General features: G+C 39.8%; 1 protein-coding gene and 1 long non-coding RNA gene across 3 annotated transcripts in view; one reads left to right on the forward strand and one right to left on the reverse strand.

Moving 5' to 3' along the window:
* taok3a (TAO kinase 3a) overlaps nucleotides 1–16,094 on the reverse strand; it is a 114,396-nt gene extending 98,302 nt beyond the window's left edge. The window contains exon 1 of one of the 2 annotated variants that reach the window (XM_088000112.1): nucleotides 15,840–16,094. The gene's annotated coding sequence lies outside the window, so the exon portion shown is untranslated. The remainder of the gene's footprint in view (nucleotides 1–15,839) is intronic. The other variant, XM_088000113.1, reaches the window with a different exon arrangement.
* LOC122562748 (uncharacterized) lies at nucleotides 15,310–27,588 on the forward strand. Its single transcript, XR_006315407.2, has 3 exons — nucleotides 15,310–15,590; nucleotides 17,558–17,606; nucleotides 25,055–27,588. It is a non-coding gene; the product is annotated as an uncharacterized LOC122562748 (long non-coding RNA).
* Nucleotides 27,589–27,834: the final 246 nt, after the last annotated feature.

A 27,834-nucleotide genomic window follows, 5' to 3' on the forward strand; every position in this document is an offset into this window, starting at 1 on the left:
GGCATGCAGAAACTCAGATTAAAACACTTTCAAAAATGTGAAATGGACACAGAATGAAACACAACCAGTTCTTCCACATGCTAGTGGTATGGAATTTTCCCTCCTCCAATTACTTTTGGGCATCTTGCTAAACACTCCCCAATCCAAACAAAATCAGGCCCATTCTAGTCATGATCTAGTCTGGAATGCAGGCTTGCTTGCTGTTAAAAATAGATAAATACAAAAGTACATTTTTTTTTTATTAATTAGCCCAGTATTAAAACAATACAAAAAGGTGGTTCTGTGGATTCAGAGCATAGTTAACATTGTTTAAAATGTCAGAGGGAGAAAAGAACCTCAGTGGTGCTGTGGACTTTTGTTTGTGAAAACTTCTAACCAGAAATAATTTTCAGAAGTTCAGAAGTGACATTAAAGGAGATTTAAGAATGGCCAAGAAATGTCAGTCTTGTGACAATACACACAACCCACTATAATAAACAAAAATTGAGAAACTTGCTCATCTCAAAACAACACAGCTTATGGTTCTAGTTCATAGAGTCAGTTGTGACAACACACTTGTGTGCAATATTTTTAAGACAACACGGTAAGCACTTTTAATGAGAGATTTAGCTATCAGCTTTATTCAAAATACACTTGCAAAACTTGACTGACACAGGACAAGTTATAACTATTTGTTAAATCTATTCTAGCAAATTGAGACTCTCAATTGGCTTATTCTTAGAAAGCCAAGACAATGGCTTTCATTCACAATTCCTAATTCCCATCCCAGCACTATTTGGATTTGAATTCAGTTTAGGAATGTGGATGGGGTGGAGGAAGTCTTCTGTGTTTGCATCAATTTAGTAAAGTAAAATAATCAGATTATTAGAGATTAAAAAAAAGAGAACTGTGAATACTGTGAAACGAGTTACAGGGTTTAAAACATCAAATTCATTATCAGTTTCAGATTCCCTTACTAAAGCTAGAGTTAGAAAATTTGCAGTTATACAGCAACTTTTGCAACAGCACACCTGGACCCACAAAATTGACAATAAAACACCTTTCAAATATAGTCAGTGCTGCCCTGTAGGGTTCTAGGTCAGCAAATTTTTACATGACAACCTAAGTAGCAAAATTGACAAATTCAAAATCTACTTTGGTGACAGTTCAAGGATTAAATGTTGACTAAAGTACTAAAGAAGTGTAAAGAATTCTTCAAAAAAAAAGGAATGCCGTAAGATATTGTACATTTAACTGGAGGGCATACAAGATTGACAACTGTCATGCAACTGCACTCAGTACTACTTAGTGCTATATTTTTATCGTTAAAACTAGATTACATACACAAATTGGCTAAAATTGGCTTAAACACTGCTAAAACAGTTACTAGTATTTAAAGCTTTTCACTTTCCACTTATTTAGGACTAGGATTCTGACAAGTGCAAGACAAAAAGCTTCAACATCCATACCTCTCCTTTTAGCCAAGTTAAGTTCTGCTTACCAGTTAGTTATTTATTTAAAATTGGCTTGCAGGAGACAAGAGTAAGGCAAACAGTTGTACTTCAGATTGGGAGAAACATATAGTGGTGTCCTTCATGTTTGGTATCAGGACCATTAGCTTACCTTGCATTCATTGACCTCGACTTGAGGAGGGGACCAGACAATTACAAAGCTGTGTAATACTTGGGAATGTAACCAACATTATGAGTATAGTAGGAGACTTGATAATATGGATAAGAAATAGCCCACTTCCATCTTAAAAAGGAGACACCACTTTTTTTTTAAGCTCTGCCCCTTGTCCACAATAGGAAGCACTGTTTTAGCAACCACTTAGTCAAGCTTCCTCAAAGTCTAAATGTTTCAATAAGATTACACATCATGCTTCTAAATTACAGTGATTTAAATCTAACACCTTCATCCCAGAAATTAAACTTGCAAATCTTTTCTCCACTAACTCAAGTGAAAATACATCCATGCTTAAGCAGGAGACCAAAACTGCAAGTGATACTCCGGACACTACCTCAAGTTCTTGTACAGACTTCCCTATTTTTAGGTATCTTCGAAATCAACTTGTTCAGAGATATTATGACACTTCTGGAATAGGTGGGATTTGACTTCACTTCAGAGGTAGGGACAATACCACTGGGTTACAGATTGTTCTCCCATGCGATTTGAAGCTCAATCAGAAAGCTGATCCTGTAGAACTTCAACTTTGGCACTTATACAAATGACAACACTCTGGAATTCTGTTTTTCCAGCTCAACATTCTCAAAACTTCCCTCAAATTCATCACTAATAACGCCTCAAAGATTCCGTGTCAAATTAAATTTGATACCACTCCTGTGAAATGAACAGGGTGTTTTACTATGCCAACGCTACTAATATAAAACCCCAACAGCAACATACACTATATTATTAAACAGCCGTTGTGACACAGCTTACTGACTTAAATGGCAGTTGATATATACATTTGCATTTTAAACACCAATTCTACAATTTCATAACATGCAAGAAGAAACTCCAATACAATTTGGCACAATTATTTTTTACAAGTTGGATCAAGCTTCAGTTGAAACTGCTAGACAGGCCAAACAGTAACCATGTTGACAAATTCCATTTATTTCTAAGTACTTGCTTACCCTCAGATCAAGATGTTTACTACAACCAAATGATGTTTAACATGAACATATGAAAATATTTATATTGTGTACTGTTGTTTTAATTATTGAACACAGCAATGACTAACATTCTGAAATGCAACCCCACCACTTATTCCAGTGTAATAAAGGTCATTAATGGAGTACTTCCTACAAATTTGATTTCTATCAATACTTTGCATGTGTAACATGGGTATTTGTGAAGTACCATCATCTATTTGCCACCTATCAACAAGTGATTTAGATTGAACTTTGCTCAATTCAGCCTCCCAGTTCAAACAAAGTATGCTAATCCTTCCCCAAATAAGGTTCTCCCCACTTAAACTTTTGCCTTGCCCCCAAGATCTATTTCTTTCCCTCATGTATTCATCAAACCTCCTGCTTAATATATTAATGCTAACTGTATCAATTATGCCTTTTAACAGCACACACTCACCACACAGAGAATTCCTTGCAAGTTTTTCCCAAATTCAGTTCTGCAAAAACACAATTAACTATAACACAACTTTTACGTAGCTGAAAATAGACTGCATTACAAAAGCTGTATGCATGTCTATTCACAATGTGGCATTTTATTGCAGGCCAATGAAAATGCAAGAGTTTTCTTGTGGCTACTGCATAAACACATTCAAGCATATTTTAGCTTGGTTTGGGAAGATAAAACAGAAACACATGAAAGCACAATCACTAAGGCATGAATGCCATATGAACAGACTTCAGCACTTTAATACAAAGTGAGCCAGTTTCTGTGTCAAGTCTAGAAGCACTAGTGTTTCATTTGCAAATGCAATAGGAGCACATTAATCAAGATGTAGTAGCAAAGTGCCATTGGCCAAAAAGAGATTTAAGCTCTTACTACATCCCTCAACAAATCTTTGAAGCCATCGAGGATGAACAGGAATAAACAAATTAAATCCCAAACAAAAACTTCCCATGCAAGTACACTCTCAAAATTTCAACAGGAACTAACCACAAATTATACAAGTAAGTGTTATGATCACACTGGACAAGTCAGATGCTAGAATGACACTTGGCATAATAGATTATGTATTTAAATTTTTGTAATTTGTTAAAGTGATGGCTAGCTACTGAAAGTCACAGAATGCAAATATTCTTTTCCAAACAAAAACATGCATTACACCAAAGTTAAAAAAAAATACTAGGATTACAAATATCTCAAGCAAAGAGCTTCAACCTGTTTTCCAACACTATGCAATTCTGCTTTTTAAAGTCATTAACTAAAATGGTTACTTTCCAGATTCTTCCCTTTGAACTATGAAGTCCCTTTTCGCATGCTTTCTTTAGAGTCTGTTGATATGAACCTTTCAATTCTGATGGCCTGAAATTTATTAGTTCTAAGAACTTGAAGACTTCTACACAAACTCTGTTGGCTTGGAAACAAACTGGGGGAAAAAAAAAAATCACTTGTGCTGAGGTGACCACCCCTGTGAAATAAAAAAAAAATTATTTTAGGAAAAAAGAAAACTTTTCTTTGGAACTGGACTGTGCTCTTGTTTAACCTGGGCTGTAAAACATTATTCTTCTGCTCGGAAGTCAAAATAAAAACTAACAGCTTTGATGTACTTAGCATGCCTGTCATAAGCTCAAAAGCATAAACAGCTTATCCATTAACACCAGTGGGATGTGCAAGACAATTGGCTGAAGTCTATACCATCTAGCAATGACTTATTTAGGTCACTGTTCTAGAATTAGTTTGACTTTTCAACAAAACTGTCAAAAAGGACTAAACCAAATCCCTCCGCCTCTATTTCAAAATCCAATGCCCAAAAATGAAAATTTCACGTCATATAACTCATATTTCTCTCAAACAGAAAAAAATTAGGATTTTTGTTTTTGATCAAGAAAGTTAACACTTCTTTAGTATTAGCTATATTTCCATCAAATACTAATTTTCATAACATATCCTACACAAACTCATTTTGATCAAAGTATTTGGTTTCCTAAATAAAGTCTTAAAAATTCTTAAATTGCAACTCTTGAGTTTTAGATAAGTAAATAAGTCTCTTCAGAATTGTATTTATAAATAAAGTTTTGTATAATCAAGACTAAGCTGGCTGCCCTTCCCTACAGTCATTACTTCTCCCTTGAAAAGTATTCAATTTCCCAGAAAAAATAACTAACCGGCTGTTTGATTCCCACTTTGTCCCCTGTGAAATGGCTATAGTAACAGTTTTGACAGCTTCTCAATTTGGTATTGCTAGAACAGGTGTAGTTGCCCATCATTGTTTTCAAGTTGTCAAATACTAAATATTGTTTTGTCTTTTTTGCTTTTCTTCACTACGTCAAAGAGTCACAACAACGCTGAAATTCTGAATAAATCCGTGATAAAATACACTTGTGCCAATGCAGAATTTCACATTTTGTTTGAGGCATGCTAAAATTCAAAACAGCACTTATTTTGACTTCAATGCATTTCTTTACCTTGTTCCATAGCATGGCACAAGTCACTTTTTGCTTTAACAAATTCACAAACAGATTTGACCAAATTGGCCTATTGAATATTCCATTCCAAATAGCACAACCTAACATTGATAAAATCCATCCATTGCTACAGAACTGATGTTTCTTTGACTGTATCAGTCAATGAAACTTGCCAGTACCTTTCCAATAAGAATTTGAGAGACGAATCACATTTGCCCAATTCTTTCAATATAATCACTCAGTCATAGAATAGGATATGCATCTGTCGTCATTATAAAGTCAGAGGGTTAAAGAAAACTCGATTGTGGGGGATAACTGACTCTCAATTTTCCATTTCAGTCGGTTTCTTTGGAAACAAATCAAAATCCCTTGAACCTACATGAAAAAAGTAGAATGAGAGCTTAGACAATACCACCACGATCTAGAAACTAGGAGACAGCAAATATTGAAGATAATATTGGTTGAACTACATCAAGAGGAGTAGGAGGATTCTACAAACACTTGCATTTTTGCTGTAATATCATGCATTGCTGTCAGTTGAGAATCAGGCTAAATTCCAGATGAGAAACTGAAAGTCTGAGGAAGAGAAAGCTTGGAGGAATTTTACGACCGAGGGATAAAACAAATTTTTATACAATGGACACCTGAACCATTCACAAGATGTTTTGTTTCTAACACCCATTAAGGAATAATTTTGAAATTATAATCAACTGTGATTTGTCGGTTAATTCATGCTCAACTTAGGTTGATTGAGGATTTGAGAGAATATTAGCAGTTACCAATATTTATTGCTTTCTTTTATGCTTTACAAAAAATTTCCTCGTGACTTCACTGAGTAAACAACTGGGAATTTGGATTTTTATTTCGAAAAGTTAGTCTCAAGAGATCATAACAGGGTTGACAAGGTCATTAAAAAATAATCAAACTAAACAACAAAATTTATTGCTGGAGTATAGAATTGGAAAATAAGTTCATGTAGTAGAAAGTGAAAACTGCAGATTCTGGAGATCACAGTCAAGAGTATGGCGCTGGAAAAGCACAGCATGTCAGGCAGCATCCGTGGAGCAGGAGAATCAACATTTTGGGCATAAGCCCACAGGAATGAGGCTTGTGGGCCAGGTGGCTGAGAGATAAATGGGAGGGAGGTGAGGCTACAGGGAAGGTGGTTGAGAATGCAATCCTTGTATAGAGAGGAGGAGAACTTCTTCAAAGTAGGCATGCTTGGAAAAGGCTTCATAGTAAGGTTAAAATCCAAGGATGCCTACCTTGAAGAAGTTCTCCTCCTCTCTATACAAGGATTGCATTCACAGCTACCTTCCCCCTTGCTCCAGCTCCCTTCCATTTATCTCTCAGCCACCTGGCCCGCAAGCCTCATTCCTGATAAAGGACTTATGCGTAAAGCATTGACTCTCCTGGTCCTTGGATGTTGCCTGACCTACTGTGCTTTTCCATGTCCCACTTTAAGCAAACCTTTATTAGGCAATATCTGCAGTGCTGCATACAATTCTAATCAACATTTTGTTTTGAAAAAAGTTCATAAATTAGTGCAAAAATATAACCAGAACAGTGGGCAGCATGGTGGCACAGTGGTTCGCACTGCTGCCTCACAGCGCCAGAGACCTGGGTTCAATTCCCGCCTCAGGCGACTGTGTGGAGTTTGTACATTCTCCCCATGACGATGTGGGTTTCCTCCGGCTTTCTCCCACAATCCAAAAATGTGCAGGTTAGGTGAATTGGCCGTGTTAAATTGCCCGTCGTGTTAGGTGAAGGGGTAAATGTAGGGGAATGGGTCTGGGTGGGTTGTGCTTCAGCGGGTCGGTGTGGACTTGTTGGGCCGAAGGGCCTGTTTCCACACTGCAAGTAATCTAATCTACTCAGAATTACTGAAGAGTGTCGCAATGCAGCCATTCTATTCATTACACCTAAACTGGCTTTAGGTGTAATGGGATTGATGTGATGTATATATAAGTCGAAAATGTTGAAGTGGCACTTGGAGTGGTGGTCATGTCTCTGAGCCAGGAGGCCCATTCCATTCCCATCCCCCAACTCTAAATTCTCTCAGGAAATGAACTTTAGACCTCTTATCACTTGATTGTATAAAGTCTCAAGTCATCCATTGCCCCTTTGCCATTCATCTTAAATTGCTTTGCCATAGTTCTTGACCATACCATTTCACTGTACACTGTCTAAGCAGGCCATGATTTTGAAAAATTTCTATTACATCTTGTCAAACTTCTCTTCAGGGCTCCAACCTATTCACACAACCAAAGTTTCTCATGCATGGAACAATTTCTAAATTTTATTGCATTCTCCCTCAAAAACCTAGATCATTCATAAAGTACAGTGCCCAGAATTTGACAATACTCCAGTTGAGACAAACTAATATTGCATCTGTATAAAAAAATGTTCCTTGCTTTTGTACTGTCTACCATCTCCACATTTAAAATGAGGTTCTGTAGACTCAAGTCTAGGTAATGACTGTACCAAAAAAGCATTAGTTTCCATACCAATCCCACCAAAGCTCCACTATATATCTTCCTCCAATCCAGGAATAGCCTTAGTCTCTATCAGTCATTAGACATGGTTCCACGATCCCTTAAATTTCACACGGCTCAGCTTATTAAACTGTTGGTAAGATTACACAATGCACAATTTAATACCTATAGGTCTGCTCCATGTTTTTAAATCAATCGAATCAGGAATATTTTTATGTGACAGGTGAGACTTGAACATGGGCCTCCTGACTCAGAGACAGAGACATGGCCACCACTCTACAAGTACCACTTCAACATTTTGGACTTGTATATACATCACATCAACCCCATTTATTTCCTCACCAAAAGGTTCCATCAATCCGATTTGCTGTCAAGAGGTTTATATTGGCTTTCCTTAAATGACATTGCTCCAAGTGACTCAATTTTGGCTGGGATTACATTACCTAAATGGATAGTGCTCTCCAACTTCCCTTAACATCCTTGGACACAACCAATCTATTGCTGGAATATAGCACTTTTTAGCCCATCTTCTATTTCAAATACCTCCTCTTTCCCTGCCTTTAACAACAGTCTAGCTTGATAAGTGAAGTGCAAGGGTTCATTCATTACCTCTCCCTCCATGTGCATATCTCCTTTCAGGTTCCAATTCAGCTCCACATATACACTTACTGATTGATTTACTCATAATATGCATCTAAAAGGGAAATCCAAGAGTTTCCTAGTTTGCTCGCTGATTCCCTCATCTTTATAGTTCTCTTTTACTTTCCTTAAGTTTAATATTCAGCCTGATTCTCACATGTTAGTAATCTCACTTCCATCGTAAGCATCTTTTTTCTACTACTTCTTCCTCAACCTCATCATTCATATTATCCAGTCAGTTTTGGCTTTCTTACCCCACCTTTCCCTCTCAATGTACCTTGACTGCACCTGAACCATTTCTTTTAAAGAGAAAAGTCCATTCTTATTTTACAGGATATTTTCGACACAAATGTAGGAGCATACATTTCAAGAGGGCACGCTATGTCTTACTCACCTCTTAAAAAGAAATGTATAACTTGTTTTAAAAACCTCTTGAATGAAGAGAATATTTCCTCATGGGGAATAGTGCAACTAGAAACCATCAATACAGTCTCAAAAATCAAATAGGAAATTCTGAAGAAACCTCAACCCAAAAAGTGGTGAGAATGTGGAACTCGCTACCACCCAGCATGGTTGAAGAAAATAACAGATGCATTTAAAAGGAGGCTAGATAAGCATATCAAGGGAGAAGTGACTAGACAGGATTACACTCATAATATGTTAGACAAGGAAAGGCAGGAGGCAGCTTGAGTGGAGCAACAGGTTCAGCATGGACTGGCTGAGCAGAATAGCCTGATTCTGTACTGTATATCCTAAACAACTCTCTACAAAACACCATCCTAAAAGAACTCAAATGAAGCTGAAAAAGGTTGAGCAGCAAGAAAGCCTTTGTATCTTGGCAAAAAGGGTTATTCTATTATGTTCTTTTTTAAAATCCAGTTTTGGTGTATTTTCAGTTAAGTACAATGTCAATTGACTCAAGACTCTATCATTAGTTCAAACTCATGAAACAAAACCATACACAAAACCTCCTCCAATCCTGACGGGCCACTTCCCATTAGAATACAAGATCAGAAAAAACAGATACTGTAGTATCACAAATAGTTGATCACACTGGTATTCTGAGATACTTATGAGAAGTTCATTCAATCTCACTGCACTTTGACCACCTGTAATGCATATTAGCTGATACATATCCAAATTCTACCTTAGTTCCATAAGCTTTTAACAGCAATTTCAGCTTTCACTGAGAGAATAGCTCCCTGGCAAAATTAGAGCTAGACCATTTGAGGGTTACACGTTATGAATCCTTATACTGGACTCCCAAAGAGGATATTTTCTCTCCATTGACCCTGTCAAATCCTAGGAAGTCTCACAAATTCAACAACAACAAAAAATCTGCATGCAGCAAAAACTGCAATGCTTTTTCCACAACTTAAATCAGAAGCATGAAAGAGAGCAAAAATTGAAGACCTCAGAAGCTTCAATTTCAAGTGACTCATTCATTGTTGCAAAATATTTTTGATATTTAACCAAATAGTGCAAAAATAAGGAAATAAACTCAAACATAATTCTTGGCAAATCAGAAGAGGTTGTATGATAATTATCTCCTTCACAATTGTTTGTCTGGCATAAGCACAACATTGGACCCTGATACACATGCCTTACTTAAAAAAATTAAGATATTCCCACTGCTCTTTTCTCCCAGTTTACTGGTTCCCTAGTTTTCCACTTTCATTATTTACCTCCATATTTAGGTTAGAATTCTTAGCGTGGCTTTTCAGAATTGGTTTGATTACACAAATCTGTTAAAATTTCCTTGGATGCTTGTTGAAACACATTTGTGCTTAATAAAATGCCTACAGAAATTCATCAGGAAAGGCTAACAAAAAGGAATGCTGGAAATATTAAATGTTAAGTCATCAAGAGCTAAATAAAAGCCTGAAGTACTTACAATCACAAGTTAGTCAAATTTCTAACAGAAAACTCAAGCTATTAAAGTTATATACCTGAAAGTTAGACTTTTTATGAAAACAGTAAATCAGGGCATAGTTATCATGACTGCCTTAAACAGGACATCAAATTCAGGATATGTGAACACTGGACAAATTTGAAGGGCATCTGCTGAATAACCCCTTGGTAAAACTGAGTTCGAAACAAGACTTTTTCCAGCAACTAATATTACTGCACTTAATTTCAGCAAATAAAAGTCATATTTTAATGAGAATGATTTTAGTGTGCCAACAAGACAGATTCAAATAATTTGAGTCAGCTGTACAGCCATTGCAAAAACGTGATATACAATACCCATTATGTAAACAAATCGGTGCTTAATATTTTTACTCAGTATTTCATCACCTGGAAATGAATCACTAATGTAGCAGGTACAATTACCACTGGGATTTGAGGATGGAACAATGTGTGAATTAAGAAAACATGTTTGACAGAAAAGCACAACTAGTATAGATCAACTCAATAGCTCACTACCTAATCAATGAAGGTCTTCAAAAAGATTATCTTCAGAATGTGAATCACTTGCTTGTGCTAGCATGTATTATAAACATTGTAATGTAACTTTTCAAAACATTTCACTAACCTTTTGGGCTTTCAGATTCAGTCACACAAGGAAGCTGGACTTAAAAGTAATTTGTTTTCGGTGAAGCAGTGATTACAAGTGTGCATATCATATCCATCTCCAAATTCTTAAAAATCTGAGAAGCAGCAAATTCCATAAACAACATGTCTTTACAGTAGATCAGTGAATAGAATACGACATGTAAACTAAATCTGGGCAACGAAGATCCCATTTACTTTGATTCTTTCTCCATGCCAAAAATGCAATATAAGTGGGATCTTCGTAGTCCAGATTTAGTTTACATCATGTTGTATTCTATTCACTGATCTACTGTAAAGACATGCTATTTATGGAATTTGCTGCTTCTCAGATTTTTAAGAATTTGGAAATGGGTATGATATGCACACTTGCAATCACAATTGTTGTGTTAGAGTCTCATCATTCTCTCATGAAATTCTATATTTTATATAGCCATATCAGCTAGAGATGCTCATTTGAATATCCTATGAACCTTTAACCCAAGTTGCATCACTGTTCTGTAACTCCAAACTTGCTTCCATTTAAAGTATGATTAATGTTATGGCTTATTAAATGCATGTACCTTGGACTGACATTTAAGATTTGTGACTAGCTTCATTTGGTGGGTGCGAACAGGTTAATTGTAGTGAACACTGACATTTGGCTTCTCTTCCAGTTGTATTCTGCGTCATCTTAGAATAGAAATGTCACAAAAGGGTGTTCATCCTCAGGTCCACACATCTCTCTGCAGAAGCACGTCAGTTCATTCAGAGCGTCTACATTTTATCATTAGGTCTGCAAATTTTGTGTGTCCATCTAATGTTCAGTTCTTCTGAAAGCCCTACCTGATCTGCCTACACCACAGTCACAGCGTGCGCACTCTGGACCTCTGATAACTGCGTAGATGCGCAATTCCACATATTTTCTCCAGTTCTTTACCTGTTTGTCTTAAATCATTGGCCTCTGGTTCTCAATCCTTCTGCCAATGAGAACACTTTCTTCCTATTTAGTGGTTTTCTCAAGTCTTGGAACACATGCAACCAAGATTGAATTTGTTATGTACATGTCATCAAACTGTTTAAAATGTTGATTATTATCTAATTTTCCAATCTAAAATCAAAAACAAAGGACATGCTGGAATTTTAAAGCAAACAGAAAGAGCTGGAAATAGTCTCTGGGTCTGGAAAGGGTCGCTGAAATGTTGACTCTGCTTTCTCTTTACAGATGCTGCCAGACCTGCTGAGTTTCTCCAACTACTTCTGTTTTTGTTCCTCTCTTAAAATGGTGGAAGTCTATGAAAGAAGATGCAAAATTGGTAAAGCTTTTGGGAGCTAGGGTAATTTAGGAAAAGGAAACTTTTGCTTCCCGGTGTCTCGTGTTGAATGAGATTACAGTACTATATGCTTACTATTAACTTAAGCTCAGTTACTTTGATTCTTTTTCCATGCCCAAAAATGCAAAGTAACTGAGCTTCAGTTAAAAGTTAGGCTATAGTACTTAGCTCAAAACAGCAAAAAGCTAGTTACAGATGTGTTAGAAACACAAATAAGATTTACTACTGAAAATTTAATGAAAAGAACAAAACAAAATATGGAGCAACATATCTGAAACATTTAAATTAAAAGAAGCAAGAGATAAATTATTGGCAAGTGGAGTACTCCTCTTTGCTCAGGGATCACTATTAAAGGCAGAGACACAATAAACTTCAAATTGTGGCACTTTGAAATTTTCTTTCAAGATTGAGGTTCGAGGTAGGAACTATGTCAAGAGTGTGATGCTGGAAAAGCACAGCAGATCAGGCAGCATCCGAGGAGGAGAATCAAAGTTTTGGGCATAAGCCCTTCATCAGCAAGAGGCTTGTGGATTGGGATGGGGCGGCGAAAGATAAATGGGAGGTGGGTGGAAAATGCAATAGGTAGATGAAGGTGGGGGAGATGGTGATAAGTCAGAGAGGAGGGTGGAGCGGATAGATGGGAAAGGTGATGGACAGGCAAGGGTGGTGCCAAGTTGGAGGCTCGGGACTGGGATAATGCGAGAGGGGAAATGAGAAAATTGGTGAAATTTGCTTCCGAGGAGCAAGAGGCAAGAACTATGTCAAGAAAAACGGGGGAGGATCTGGGGTGGCACAGTAGTTAGCACTATTGTCTGTCAGTGCCAGAAGGCTTGGCCTGATTTGAGCAGTGGTTGATATGTGTGGAGTTTGCACATTTTTCCCATCTCTGCATGGGCTTCCTCTGGGTGTTGCAGTTTCTTCCCACAGTCCAAAGATGTACAGGTTACATGGATTAGTCATGCTAAATTACCAGTATTGTCCAGGGTTCCACAGGCTAGGTGGTTTAGCCACAGTAAATGTGGGGTTACATGGATAGGGTGGTGGCTGGATCTGGAGGGCTAGTGCAGATTTGAATGGCTGAATGGCCTTTTTCCACACTAAGAAATTTGTGAAAGGATATGGGGAAGGCGGAGTTGATATGATCAGATTATTTGCTTATGTGGAAGATGAAAGGTGACAAAACCTTGAATCAAGTGGCTTATTACTGCGTTTCATTTTTTGTCGTCAAAGTCTGCATTTTTGTTTAAACAAAGTGTGGAAAAGAGTAAAGCAAAAACATCACGCAATAAATAAATCTGAAATACCTATACAATACTTCAGAGAGTCTGACTGCACATCTGTGACCTCATAGTTGCCATCAAGATCATTTGGAATTCATGGTGCAGGTTAACGGAAGCCTAATTCTACATATTGTATTTGTAATAGTAATAAATTACATGTAGTTCCCATATGCTCTCTCAACAGGATACCATTCCCCAATGAGGGCTGTATTCTCTAAAGCAGGGGTACCAAAACTGTAGGTCATTAACTGTAATGGTATTGTAGAACTCATTTAGATTTGCTCCCACTCTTTGGAAGCAGCAGACAACTGTGGTGAGACTACCCACTCTGGAGGCTCTGGACTATCTGGACTGATACTGCCCAACAAGCTATGGGTAGTAAGCCCAAAGTGTCTTTAACATTAGAATGTATATTTGGCAGGGCATCCTAAATGGAGCCAGAGTACCACCTTCACACAAGCAGAGGATGGCAAATGTAATTCAGTCTTTAAATAATAGAAAAAAAAGGTGGTTGCAGTAGCAAAGTAAATGGTAACTTCAAACATTGTGTTCTGCATCTGTATATTGCCCAGGCTCCTTACCTGGGTTGCCAATCAAGATAGATTAGGATGGAGTGGGGTAAGAGAGAGACTTAGCAGGGCAGCGATGGGAGGTAGATGGTTGAAAAGGTGATGGCAATGGATAAGATGATTGAGTGAAGAGAGGGTGAAATCTTTGGAAGAGGGATGCGTATTTGAAAGGGCTCAGTGATGAATTAGAAATCATGTCCACATGTGGATATATAATGGAGAGATTGGGTCCAAGTCTAATTAGCGTTCAGAGCGAGAAGTCAGGAAAAGTAGTCACCAGGGAGCGTGAAGAGTTTGGCAGAGACCATGAATGCCTAAAATAACATATTTACTAACTACTTTAAAACTGATGGCGATCAATAACAAGAACTTTAATAGTTATACCCAGAATGTTGTGGTGCTTTATCATGGTTTATCTTCTCTTTCCAGGGTTAAATTTTGGAAGTCAGTCCAGAAAAAAACTCCTTGAAAGGCACTCGTGACCACATGACTATGCCCACAAGTATGTCCAGATAGAAGTATTTTAATTCCAGTAGGGAAGTAAAAAAAAATTTCACATCAAAATAGCAAAAATTTTAATCTTGGGTCCCTGAACGCAGTTTCAATGTGGCAGTTATGATATGGATAAAATGAATGGTCTCAACTTGACATAATAAACAGTTGGCAAATGATAACTGATTCAGTGCTCTCTCAAAACGGAACAAATCACTCCATTAATTATAGATCTCTTGCAAATTATTGCAGAAAAGAGATCTTTGTTTGGGGTTCATCGCGCATCAATTGTATATACATTCTTGCATTGCATTATTCCTTAAGGCAGACAGTTAATCTAATGATCTGACCTTATGATCAGAAGGAATATAGGGCAACTGAACTGGAGACCTCCTGATGAATGCAGTCCGTTAAACAGTGCCATGATTCCTGAAGCACTGAGAAAATGCTGACTTGCAGTCCTCGATTTCATTTCACGCAAACCCGGGCAATCCGATGTATCTGGGCGCAGATCCAAGGAGGATCCAGCCACAGATGTCTTGGATAGAGGGTAACGCAACCGCATACTGCACACCTGGCCAGCAGACAGCAACATGCAGAAGGCTGGCTGTTTCTGAGAATTTAAAACGACGCGCCTGCCAACTCCGTGCGTCAATACAGAGGGAGATAGAGTGAGTGGGGGGTGGGGGGAGAAAGGAAGAGAGGTAGGTGGATGGCGAGGCACACACACACAAATAATATTGTATTGCAAACAACAATAAAGCTTCTGCTCGGGCACTGGGAGGAACACATGGAGTTTATAACCTTCTCCTGATATGGTGCAGGGACCCCGCCCGACTCGGGCTAATCTGCTGATTAGAAGTGAAGTGAAAGGAGGGGAGAGGGAGACAGACAGACAGAAGTCAGCAGTGCGTGGTCCCACAACAGAGCGAGCAAAACGGGCCGGGAAGTTTGAGAGAAGGGAAAAGTGCATCAAGCCCACCGACGCCATCGCTTCACGGACACCGAGCAGGGACAACACTCTCCGACCGTCTGGCCCCGTCTGCCCGGGCTGTAGGGGTTGGGTTGGGTTGGAGTGGGGGTAGAGAGACATGGAGAAAGCAGGAAGCGACTACACACACCCCGGGGAGAGGAAGGAGGACGACAGGAATAGACCGGCACCCCGACCGCCGTGAGTTACCCAACACCGTCCCCAGCCTCCCGGGTCTCTCACGAAAATAAAACACTCTCCAGCCCCCACAACCCCGAGGGTGGGGGAGGTGGCAGCACCCAGACCGTCCGCGCTCTCTGTTCATACACAGGCCGCTCTCTCTCTCGACCCCCGGGGGGGGGGGGGGGGGGGGGGTGACACCCTCTCCCCTCCCGGCCAACAACTCTACCCCACCCCCAGCTCCCCTCCCTCAATCCCTCCCGTACTTGCCTCCTCTCCGGGACACCCGCCGCAGCTCGACTTCCTGGTGAAGGCCAAACGGCGCAAACGGAAACGCATCGGAGCCCCCTCCGCTCCTCCTCCCAGCAGCTCGCGGTGACAGACTGACTGACTGACAGCTGATTCCACCTCTTCGTCTCCCCCTCGGCCGGCTGCTGTTGACACCGGGAACTCCCACCTTCTTTCTTTCCCTCCCTCACTCACAGCTCCTCTTCTTCCTCCTCCTACACCACAACCAGTCACTCCACTCAATAACTGCTCCCGGCCGCGAGCCCAACTGACGCTTTCTCGCCACAACCAATATGGCCGCGCCAACGCGCCGCCTCCTGCCAAAGAAAACCCAGGCGGGCGGCAAGAGGGCAGCCCCTTTCACAGCCTGCCCCGTCAAGGTAGTCCTCCGGATGACCTGTCCTGCTGCGCACGATTCATTCGACGTGCAAGTGAACCAATTGCAATGATGGGTTGCTCACTTGCAACCCCAGTGTCGGCAAAGATGACAGAAAAAGTACAGTAAACTTTACTGGGCTGTTGATCCGTTATTTTTATTTGAATTGAGTATAGCTGCTCCTCGGATGCTGTCTGATCCAGTGCTTTTCCAGTTCCACATCAATTAACTCTGGCTTCCAGCATCTGCAGTCCTTACTCTCTCTTTTGAGTCTCACACACCGTGCTACTTTTGAATCAACTCGAATATCATCAGAGTTTAACTGATTTTTATAAGATTATTTAGGAAGTGAACCAGGACCGAATTCAAATCGTCTTGGTCTTTTAAACGTTCACATTGAATTAGAATTCCGTCAGTGTGGAAGCAGACCATTCAGCCCAACAAGTCCACGCCGAACCTCCGAAGACTAACCGACTCAGACCCATTCCCCTACGTTTACCCCTGACTAATGCACCTAACCTACACATCCCTGAACACTATGAGCTATTTAACATGACCAACATACCTCACTCTTTGGACTGTGGTAGGAAACCGGAGCACCCAGAGGGGACCCACGCAGACACACAAAAACTCCACACAGTCACCCGAGGTTGAGATCAAACCCAGGTCCCTGGCACTGTGAAACAGAAGCGCTAACCACTATGCCACCCCATGGAATAAAACTAAAGGAAGCACATTTTACATATAACTAAATAGACGCTTTAGTTTGAGATTATCGGCAAGTTTTAAAAAGCAGAATACCTCTGATACTTTCAGATGAAATATTTGCATTCATAGAATCCATACAGTGTGGAAGCAGGCAGATCAGCTCATCAAGCCTGCTTCCACACTGTATGGATTCTATGAATGCAAATATTTCATCTAGACGTATCAGAGGTATTCTGCTTAATAAAACTTGCTGATAATCTCAAACTAAAGCATCCATTTAGTTATATGTAAAATGTGCTTCCTTTAGTTTAATTCCATCTGAAGAGCATCCCATCCAGATGCAACAACTCAACTCTACTTCCCACCGCTAATCCACCCAGCCTGCAGCTTTTTTGATATTATGGGCAATTTAGCACGACCAATCCACCTGACCTGCACATCTTTGGACTGTGGGAGCAAACCTGAGCACCCAGAAGAAACCCATGCAGATATGGGGAAGAATGTGCAAATTCCACATGGAGAGTCCCCTGAGTGGGGATTTGAACCTGAGTCTCTAAGGCAACAGTCTAACCACTGAGTCACCAAGAATAACATTTCCTCATTTTATTATTTTCAGAAATATTATGTTAATTTAACATGGAAAATGTTAAACCGAACAAGGAAAGGTAAATTGCACTGGCAAATATATGTCGAATTGCAGAAGTGGTGAATTAAATAATGATTTGACACTTCATTGTATTTTCAGTACTATTATTTTAAGGTTTAACATAAAATACACCTCAGTTGGTTGATGGCTGGTTTGCAATGTAGTGATGATAATAGTGTGGGTTCATTCAGTTCCTGCACTTGCTGAGATTACCAGAAGGATTCTCCTTCTCAACCTGTCCCCTCACCTGAGGCATGGTTAGACTCAGGTTAAACTACACCAGTTGTCTCTCTCTTTAAGAGTGACTTTAATATCTAAAACATCAAATCCTCTTTTGGTTTTAAAGAACCCAGATGGATCTGTTATGTATCACCAACATTATCTGGTTTTGATTGAAATGAATAAAATAGCACTTGAGAAGCCGTGACTCTAATATATCATAAGTAATGATGATCTTAAAGTTAATTAAAGTCCAAATTTCTGACATGTTCAATATTGTTCTAAAATGTCCTCCAAATAAATTTGCTCTTCCAGATTTAAATCACTGTGACCGTTAGAGTTTCTGAAAAGTAAACAAGATATTATTAATACTTAAAATACTTATGTTATAATTCACAAGCAAGAGAAGGAAACCTCGCTGGTGTAAATGCAGCAGCAATGGTTGGAAACTCAAATGAAACAACATAAGGAATAATTTTGTATTATAAAAGATCAAAAGTTCCATCAAGCCACTGTTTTTGATAACAGTGGCTTCTGGTTATATCTTCAACTGGAACAATACTTAACACTATTGTTCCATATTATTATAACAATAGAAGTTTACATTGCACATGGATCACATTTGACTCAGAATATCCATACTAACTTGTGAATAATCAAGAAACAATCTCACTGTTCTACATCGATAGTCACAGGTGAGGTGCTGCAAGACTGGAGGTTGGCTAACATGGTGCCACTGTTTAAGAAAGGTGGTAAGGACAAGCCAGGGAACTATAGACCAGTGAGCCTGACGTTGATGGTGGGTAAGTTGTTGGAGGCAGTCCTGAGAGACAGGATGTACATGTATTTGGAAAGGCAAGAACTGATTCGGGATAGTCAACATGGCTTTGTGTGTGGGAAATCATGTCTCACAAACTTGATTGAGTTTTTGAAGAAGTAACAAAGAGGATTGATGAGGGCAGAGCGATAGATGTGATCTATATGGACTTCAGTATGGTATGGGAGACTGGTTAGCAAGGTTAGATCTCACGGAATACAGGGAGAACTAGCCACTTGGATACAGAACTGGCTCAAAGGTAGAAGACAAAGGATGGTGGAGGAGGGTTCTTTTTCAGACTGGAGGTCTGTGACCAGTGGAGTGCCACAAGGATCAGTGCTGGGTCCACTACTTTTCGTCATTTATATAAATGATTTGGATGTGAGCATAAGAGGTATAGTTAGTAAATTTGCAGATGACACCAAAATTGGAGGTGTAGTGGACAGCAAAGAAGACTACTTCAGATTACAACAGGATCTGTCACCTCAGATGACTGTCTGTGTGGAGTTTGCACATTCTCCCCGTGTCTGCGTGGGTTTCCTCCGGGTACTCCGGTTTCCTCCCACAGTCCAAAAATGTGCAGGTTGGGTGAATTGGCCATGCTAAATTGCCCGTAGTGTTAGGTGAAGGGGTAAATGTAGGGGAATGGGTCTGGTTGGGTTGCGCTTTGGCGGGTCAGTGTGGACTTGTTGGGCTGAAGGGCCTGTTTCCACACTGTAAATAATCTAATCTAATCTTGATCAGATGGGCCAGTGGGCTGAGAAGTAGCAGATGGAGTTTAATTCAGATAAATGCGAGGTGTTGCATTTCGGGAAAGCAAATCTTAGCAGGATTTATACACTTAATGGTAAGGTCCAAGGGAGTATTGCTGAACAACAGACCTTGGAGTGCAGTTTCATAGCTCCATGAAAGTGGAGTTGCAGATAGATAGGATAGTGAAGAAGGACTTTGGTATGCTTTCCTTTATCGGACAGAGTTGGGAGGTCATGTTGTAGCTGTACAGGGCATTGGTTAGACCACTGTTGAAATATTGCATGCAACTCTGGTCTCCTTCCTATTGGAAAGATGTTATGAAAATTGAAAGGGTTCAGAAAAGACTTACAAGGATGCTGCCAGAGTTGGAGGATTTGGGCTATAGGGAGAGGCTAAACAGGCTGGGACTGTTTTCCCTGGAGTATCGGAAGCTGAGGGGTGACCTTATAGAGGTTCACAAAATTATGAAGGGCATAGATAGGATAAATAGACAAAGTATTTTCCCTGGGGTGGGGAAGTCCAGAACTGGTGGGCACAGGTTTAGGGTGAGCGGGGAAAGATATAAAAGAGACCTAAGGGGCAACTTTTTCATGCAGAGGTGGTACATGTATGGAATGAGCTGCCAGAAGAAGTGGTAGAGGCTGGTACAATTGCAACATTTAAAAGGCATCTGGATGGGTGTATGAATAGGAAGGGTTTGGAGGGATATCAGCCAGGTGCTGGCAGGTGGGACTAGATTGGGTTGAGAAATCTGGTCGGCATGGATGGGGTGGACTGAAGGACTGTTTCCGTGCTGTACATCTCTATGACTATATTTCCCACTTAGGCCTTTACTTTAGTAATGTCTCTAATTTCTCTTAAAAATAACAGTTGACTCTACCATTAAACCAGGTTTAATCGACAAGATTTAACCTCTACCAGGTTGCATCGACAAGATTTATGTTCACTCCAGAATAGAAGATTAAGGAGTCATTTAACTGAAATGCTTACAACAATAAAATAATTGGGAAGGCAAGGAGAGAGAGAAATTACTTCCTTTATTGAGAATGTCCAAGAATGTTAGCATAATTGAAAGCTCAAAAGCATTATCCCCAAAAAGCGATTAAGGCTATGTTGATTTGAAATTTCAATACTGAGATTACTATATATTTGTTAGGCAAATGTATTAAGAAATATAATACCAAAGCAGACAAAAGGAATTAAGATACCGGTCAGGCATGAACTGAATGAATATTAGAATAGCCTCATTAGTTGAACGGCCTACTCCTGTTCCAATGTTCCTTTGGCAAAGTCTTAATTTCATGTTCAAATAATACTCTAGTACTTAGTTTTGATGCTTCTTTTTTTAAGGCAACAGGCATTAATTGATTTTTTTAGATTCCCTACAGTGTGGAAACAGGCCCTTCAGCCCAACAAATCCACACCGACCCTCTGAAGAGTAACCCACCCAGACCTATTTCCCTCTGACTAATGCACCTAACACTACAGGTAATTTAGCATGGCCAATCCACCTGACCTGCACATCTTTGGATGAAGGAGGAAACCCACGCAGACACGGGGAGAATGTGCAGACTCCACACAGACAGACATCCGAGGCTGGAATCGAACCTGGGACCCTGATGCTGTGAGGCAGCAGCACTAACCACTGAGCCACCGTGCCGCTCTACTTTTACATATGGAGATACCCATAACAAATGATGATAGAGGGATATAGTGTATGAGTGGTCTATGATATTAGATTAGATTACATTACATTACAGTGTGGAAACAGGCCCTTCGGCCCAACAAGTCCACACCGACCCGCTGAAGCGAAACCCACCCAGACCCCTACATTTACTCCTTACCTAACACTACAGGCAATTTAGCATGGCCAATTCACCTTACCTGCACATCTTTGGACTGTGAGAGGAAACCGGAGCACCCGGAGGAAACCCACGCAGACACGGGGAGAACGTGCAAACTCCACACAGTCAGTCGCCTGAGGCGGGAATTGAACCCTGGTCTCTGGCGCTGTGAGGCAACAGTGCTAACCACTGTGCCACCGTGCCACCCACAATATAACTTACTGTTGCACTAAAGTCATAGAGATGTACAGCATGGAAACAGACCCTTCGGTCCAACCCATCCATGCCGACCAGATATCCCAACCCAATCTAGTCAGATTTGCCAGTACTTGGCCCATATCCCTCCAAACTCTTCCTATTCATATACCAATCCAAATGCCTTTTAAATGTTGCAATTGTACCAGCCTCCACCACTTCCTCTGGCAGCTCATTCCATACACTTACCACCCTCTGCATGAAAAAGTTGCCCCTTTAGGTCCCTTTTATATCTTTCCCCTCTCACGCTAATAGCTCATATCTAGGATTGAAATTGTGTTTTCTAAAATCTTAAGTTCTCCTTTTGATATTGAGGTTAATCCAGAGAGTAAACATCTCACAAGCAATGAAGAGATTGTTCACAACTCAATCAAATGCAGGTCTCCTAAATATTGCCGAAAGAATTGCTGAAATTGGCTCAGATTCCAGCTCCTCAGTGAATCTCTGTGGTCAATAACTGAGAAAATGATTCACTCAACTGTGATTTTTTTGATACTTTCAAGCCTCACTTTTAAATAGTCTGCCCAGCATTCATACAGATGAAAATGAGGACTGCAGATGCTGGAGATTAGAGTTGACACTGTGGTGCTGGAAAAGCACAGCAGATCAGGCAGCATCCAAGGAGCAGGAAAATTGATGTTTCGGGCAAAAGCCTTTCATCAGGAATCACTTCATGTTGCAGTGCAGAATAATTGACTCCGCCAAATAAAATATGTTCCAGAGTGGGTGGGATAACAGTTTATATGAAGGAACTAATCATGTGGAACTAGGAATCCTGATGAAGGGCTTTTGCCCGAAACATCAATTCTCCTGCTCTTTGGATGCTGCCTGACCTGTTGTGTTTTTCCAGCACCACTGTCTCGACAGCATTCATACAGCACTGGTACGCATCAAAGTACACACCAGAACATGGTGAGAAGGGAGAGAATAAAATTTTAAAAGAGACAAGTGCAAGAAAAAAATGAGGTTGACGACTGAGAGATTTGTGTTTTGCCAATTGTTACATTTTAGATGGGGGATATTTTAGCATTGTGACATGCTTGGCAACTCCTGCTAATCGTTGCTCAAGATGACCTTAGATATAACTCATGTCTTGGATTCTATATCATGCCAATCTAATTGCATGATTGCAAAAAATATGTACTAAAAATATGTTCTTTCCCAAAGATTTTTCTTCAGGAGATAGTTAAACTTTAATTGCTATTTTCTCCACGTTCAGTATTTGCAGATTTTTCTTTGCCAGATGACTAGTTCCTTCATACAAACTGCTACCCCACCCACTCTGGAACATATTTTATTTGACTGAGTCAATTATTCTGCACTGCAACATGAAGTGATTCACAGCTCAGTGACATTGCTTGTCTGCAGAATGGGTATGACTCACTGAGAGATCAGGAAACAAGCTTTGGAAAATGTGTAGGTGGATTATGACCTGCAGTTGTGCATTGGTGTGCTTTATCTCATTATCCTCTTCCCTTTGTCAATTAAATTTTGAGTGATGTCCCCGACCCCCATCATTCATACGGACTTTGAGTCTCCAAGTATTGTTTATTTAATTTTAAATAGTAATTGAATATCTAGAAGAATTAATAATCAACAGTTTATGGTGTATGGTGTATAAATAGTGCCTACCCTGTGTTAGTTTCTAAACATTATATGCACAGGAAGTGCAACCAGGAATACAAGTCTAAACAAGGAGTATAATGTAATTGGCTACAGTTTCTTTCATTACCTTCTGTTGTTTTGTTTCATTGCTTTCCTAACTTTAAAGATTCGATAATAATATCACTTCACTTGAAGCAGCCATCATTCAAAATCTTGGCATTGTTGGCAATAATATGCTAAATACTGGGTACAAAATCTCAAAATGTTTGCTTGCCTGACATTAGAGTTTTTGGTATTTGCAAATATATTACCACCATTAAAAATAATGCCTTGTTGGATGAGCCAACAAGCAGAATAATAAAGAGTCAATTTCTAACTATCTGTCAATGAAGGGCATGCTTTAAACACTTTATGTTAAAGGGCAAATTTTACATGGCATTCCTAATCATGCTCACCTATCACCTCTCAGGTGCTTCAATGCACCGCTCCTCAGGTCTTTTCTACATTTGAACAAATTGACATTTAACATTCTATAGGCTGGAATTTCTTCCAAAAACTGAAATAATCACATCAAAGCTGTGAACTGAGCATGGAATTAGTTTCACAAAAGAGTAAATTATGCATTGCCAGAAGACAGTTAAAGCAGGTGTCATGTTATCTGTCATTTACAACTGTGACACATACAAAACTTGTTGGTACTGACATTGACCAACATCTATGAGGGTCGTGTCAACTGGAGTCACATAATTCCAAGGCTATGGAACAAAATGGTATTTTTTTAAGTGGAACTTAAAAATTCAGTGAAGCTTTAATAACATGTTAACTTCATTGTGTGTGTGAAGCATGAATATAAAGCAACTAAGCAGCATTCATCCAAAAAAGTGATGTAGTGGACACTTTCATGGGAGAAAAAGAAACTGATTTGACAAAAGATTTGGATATATGGGGGAAACAGAGCACAGTAATCATTGGGATTTTAAGGTAGTCCTTTTCATATTTAGCTTGATTTGGTAGCTGGGGGGTGGATGGGATCAAGGATAGAGGTATATTGGAGTTAAACAAAACCCAGGGAAATGCTTGGTTTGTGCCCATTTTGTGCTAAGTTAGCTGATTCCAATTCCAGATGAAGGAAGTACCGCTAAAACTTACCTCAGTGCCCTTTTGTTCAGGAGAATAAAATTGGCTAGAGTTCTCCTCCTGATTAACATGTCATAATTACACACACAATATATGGGCAATTGCTCAGAGCAGGATCAGGTTCAACTGTGATAATTTCCTTAAACAAACAGCCTGCCACTGCTATTAATCACAGTTCACTCATAAAGAAAGCTAACTGAGTGAGATGCTGGGCTAAAGATGAGACATAAGTGACTAGTTCTTGTGGAATCAGATCTTCGAAGATTTAAGCAGAGGATTTAGCTGGAGAGAAAATGAGACTAAAGCTTCGGCGGTAAAAAAGCATAGTATTTTTTTGGTGGAGATTAAAAATGAGGTTACAACTTATGGCAAATTAAATGAATTTACATCTTCAATAAACCCATTGTAAATTTAAAACCCATAATTTAATCTTACAGATTAATTACTCTAAATTACTCTTAATTACCCTTTTAAGCAATCACACTTTTCTGGAATCATACAAAGATTTGAAATCACTAAAATATTTATTAAAGTAACACATAAAGTAATGCAAGGAACACATAGTTTGAATGTCAATGTGTGCCAATTCTTCTATTTATATGTCGAGGAAAGGGACAAAATCATTAAACCATGATCACAAAAGTGTGTGAAAACTAGTACAGTCATATAAATTATACATTGCCTGACACTATCTCAACTACAAATTTTCCAGTATATATCTTTCATAGAGATAATAACAAATTATCCTAATGTTGTCAAAGTATTGAGCTAGTTTTAGAGCCGAAATACTTCCCTGTTTTAATCCACCTTTAACACATTCCATTTTCTTTTTGAAAGGAAGCTTCCTGCCAATGGAAGGAAACCAAGATCAAGCAGGAGAAGGCCATTCAACTCCTTGAGCCCATTGAACCATTGAGCTGCTCTGTTTCTTAACTCTATCTATCTTTTTCAGTTCCATAATCCCTAATAAAATTCGATTGCTTGTAGTTTTAAAGCTTCGACTGACTGAACCTCAGTTCCTTTCTGCATAGAGGGTTTCAGATTTCTCTTAATAGCAACAAAGGAACAAGCTCCAGTTTTAAGGTTATGACCCCTTTTTCGAAACTACCCCATCAAAGGAAACAAAATTTCTGTAATACCTCACGCGTTTTCCCCTTTAGCTCAAACATCTTAGCAGGCAGCATCCAGGGAACAGGAGAATCGACGTTTCGGGCATAAGCCCTTCTTCAGGACTGCCCGAAACGTCGATTCTCCTGTTCCTTGGATGCTCCTGACCTGCTGCGCTGTTCCAGCAACACATTTTCAGCTCTGATCTCCAGCATCTGCAGACCTCACTTTCTCCTCAAACATCTTAATCAGATCGCATCTCAATCTCCTGTACTCAATCCTTTGCAACTCAGAATTATTTGTGCAAGATGGTGGCAGAGTAAGACATTCCAGCTGGAGCTTCTCTGCCCCACCCATTCTTTTTTATTTCTTTATCTTTCTCTCTTCCTTTTCCTACTCCCTGCTTTTCTTTCAACTCATAACTTTGACTTACCTGGACGGGAACAGAAGAGCTGGTGAGCCTTGCAGGTGAATCCTGGAGTCACGGGGAAGCAGTCCCAGAGTGGGAGCCAACTGAGGGGAAGCAGTACTGGTGCGGAGGCCAGTGAGAGGAAGCAGTCCCAGAGCAGAAGCCAGCTGAGGGGAAGTAGTACTGGAGTGGAGGCTGGCGTGGTGAAGCAGTCCTGAAGGAAGGCCAGTGCGGGTTAAGCCGTCCCAGAGCAGAGGTTGACATGGCCCAGTTAAAACTTACCTTGAAGCAGCTGAGAGCTGGTATAGAGTGGACTGGAGGCCTGGAGCAGAGTGGGGATGGTTGTTGAACTGGAGCTTGGCATGAGTGGTCAGACCACGTGTGGAAGTCCCTGTGCCCAGCTACTGCAATGTAATGTTTATTTGTAACTTGTGATTATCCGTTTTACTATGTCTTATTTCTGTAAAGTAATGCAACTACTTTTTTTTAATTCCACTTTTATGGGCGGCACGCGGCACGGTGGCACAGTGGTTAGCACTGCTGCCTCACAGTGCCAGAGACTTGGGTTCTAATTCCCGCCTCAAGTAACTGTCTGTGTGGAGTTTGCACATTCTCCCTGTGTCTGCGTGGGTTTCCTCCGGGTGCTCCAGTTTCCTCCCACAGTCCAAAAATGTACAGGTTCGGTGAATTGGCCATGCTAAATTGCCCGTAGTATTAGGTGAAGGGGTAAATGTAGGGGAATGGATCTGGGTGGGTTGCTCTTTGGAGGGTCGGTGTGGGCTTGTTGGGCCGAAGGGCCTGTTCCACACTGTAAGTAATCTAATCTTATATCTAACTTGGAGCCATAAGAGGGGACATTGTAAAACTTTTCACTGTATTCCTGTATGTCTGTACTTGAGTACACGTGACAATAGAGGATATTCTAATAAAGGATATTCTATTCCCTTTTAACCTCATTTTAGTTGGATGAATTGCAGTGCTGCCCTCCTGGACATATGGTGCCTAGAGGTTTATAAAATCATGAGGGATATAGATAAGGAGTATAGCAAAGGGCTTTTCCTTTGGGTAGAGGAGTTCAAAATGAGAAGGTGTGAGATATTGTGTTATGAGATATTGTGCTACAGGTTATCTTTATTAACTGACTCACCAGCTCACTACATTTTACTGAATTTTCACATCTTATCAACCCTTGCTACAAGCAGTGTTTACCTCTGAATAATTGTAGTACACAGAACAATACCATCCCCATCAAGTCTCCACGAAACATTGTAATATTAATCAGCCCTTACCAACCATATCTTGGACCTGAATAGATTAAGTACCAGTTAAATACCTTTTAACTGGGCCATTATCCCTTTAAGAAACTAACTGACAAAACAGTGCTTCCATGAAATTGTATGAATGAATGAAACTCATACCGGCAAATAGTATATAAATCTCACAATGTAGCTGTAGTAATCAGTTTAATATCCTTTCTTATTTATAGTATATATACTAGTATTTTTACTAACATTTACAAATTTAAAAGACAAAAGAACTAACACCTCTTGATTATGCAAGCAAACCGGAAAGATATCAGAAGTAACAGCCAGCACTTAACACATGTTTTAACCAACCTCCTGTCTCCCAGGATGGAAGCCCTTCAAACCTTTGTGAAAAAGTGTAACATTATAGTAATGGAATTTTAACATATGCAAGAACTGTCTATAAAGGGGCTCTTGTAAGAACTGTATTTTGGGATTCTATTGCCACCTCGAACATGTGCTGTGGTTACTGAATAAAAGAGGCTATTTTCACTACTCACCGATTCTGGTCATTATTTGAACACGATCCAATGAAGGCATACATTTAAGGTGAGAGGAGAAAGATTTAAAGGGATCTGAGGGACAGCTTTTATACACAGAGAGTGGTTCAACTGTGGAATGGACTGCCATTGGAAGTGGTAGATGAGGGACAATTACAATACTTGGACAGGTACATATATAGGAAAGGTTGAGAAGGATAAGCCCTTCCTGAAGAAGGGCTTATGCCCGAAACGTCAATTCTCCTGTTCCCTGGATGCTGCCTGACCTGCTGCGCTTTTCCAGCAACACATTTTCAG

Source organism: Chiloscyllium plagiosum, unplaced genomic scaffold (genome assembly GCF_037043375.1).
Source record: "Chiloscyllium plagiosum isolate Xiang-an unplaced genomic scaffold, Cpla_swu_hap1 HiC_scaffold_24, whole genome shotgun sequence".
Taxonomy (NCBI): Eukaryota; Metazoa; Chordata; class Chondrichthyes; order Orectolobiformes; family Hemiscylliidae; genus Chiloscyllium; species Chiloscyllium plagiosum.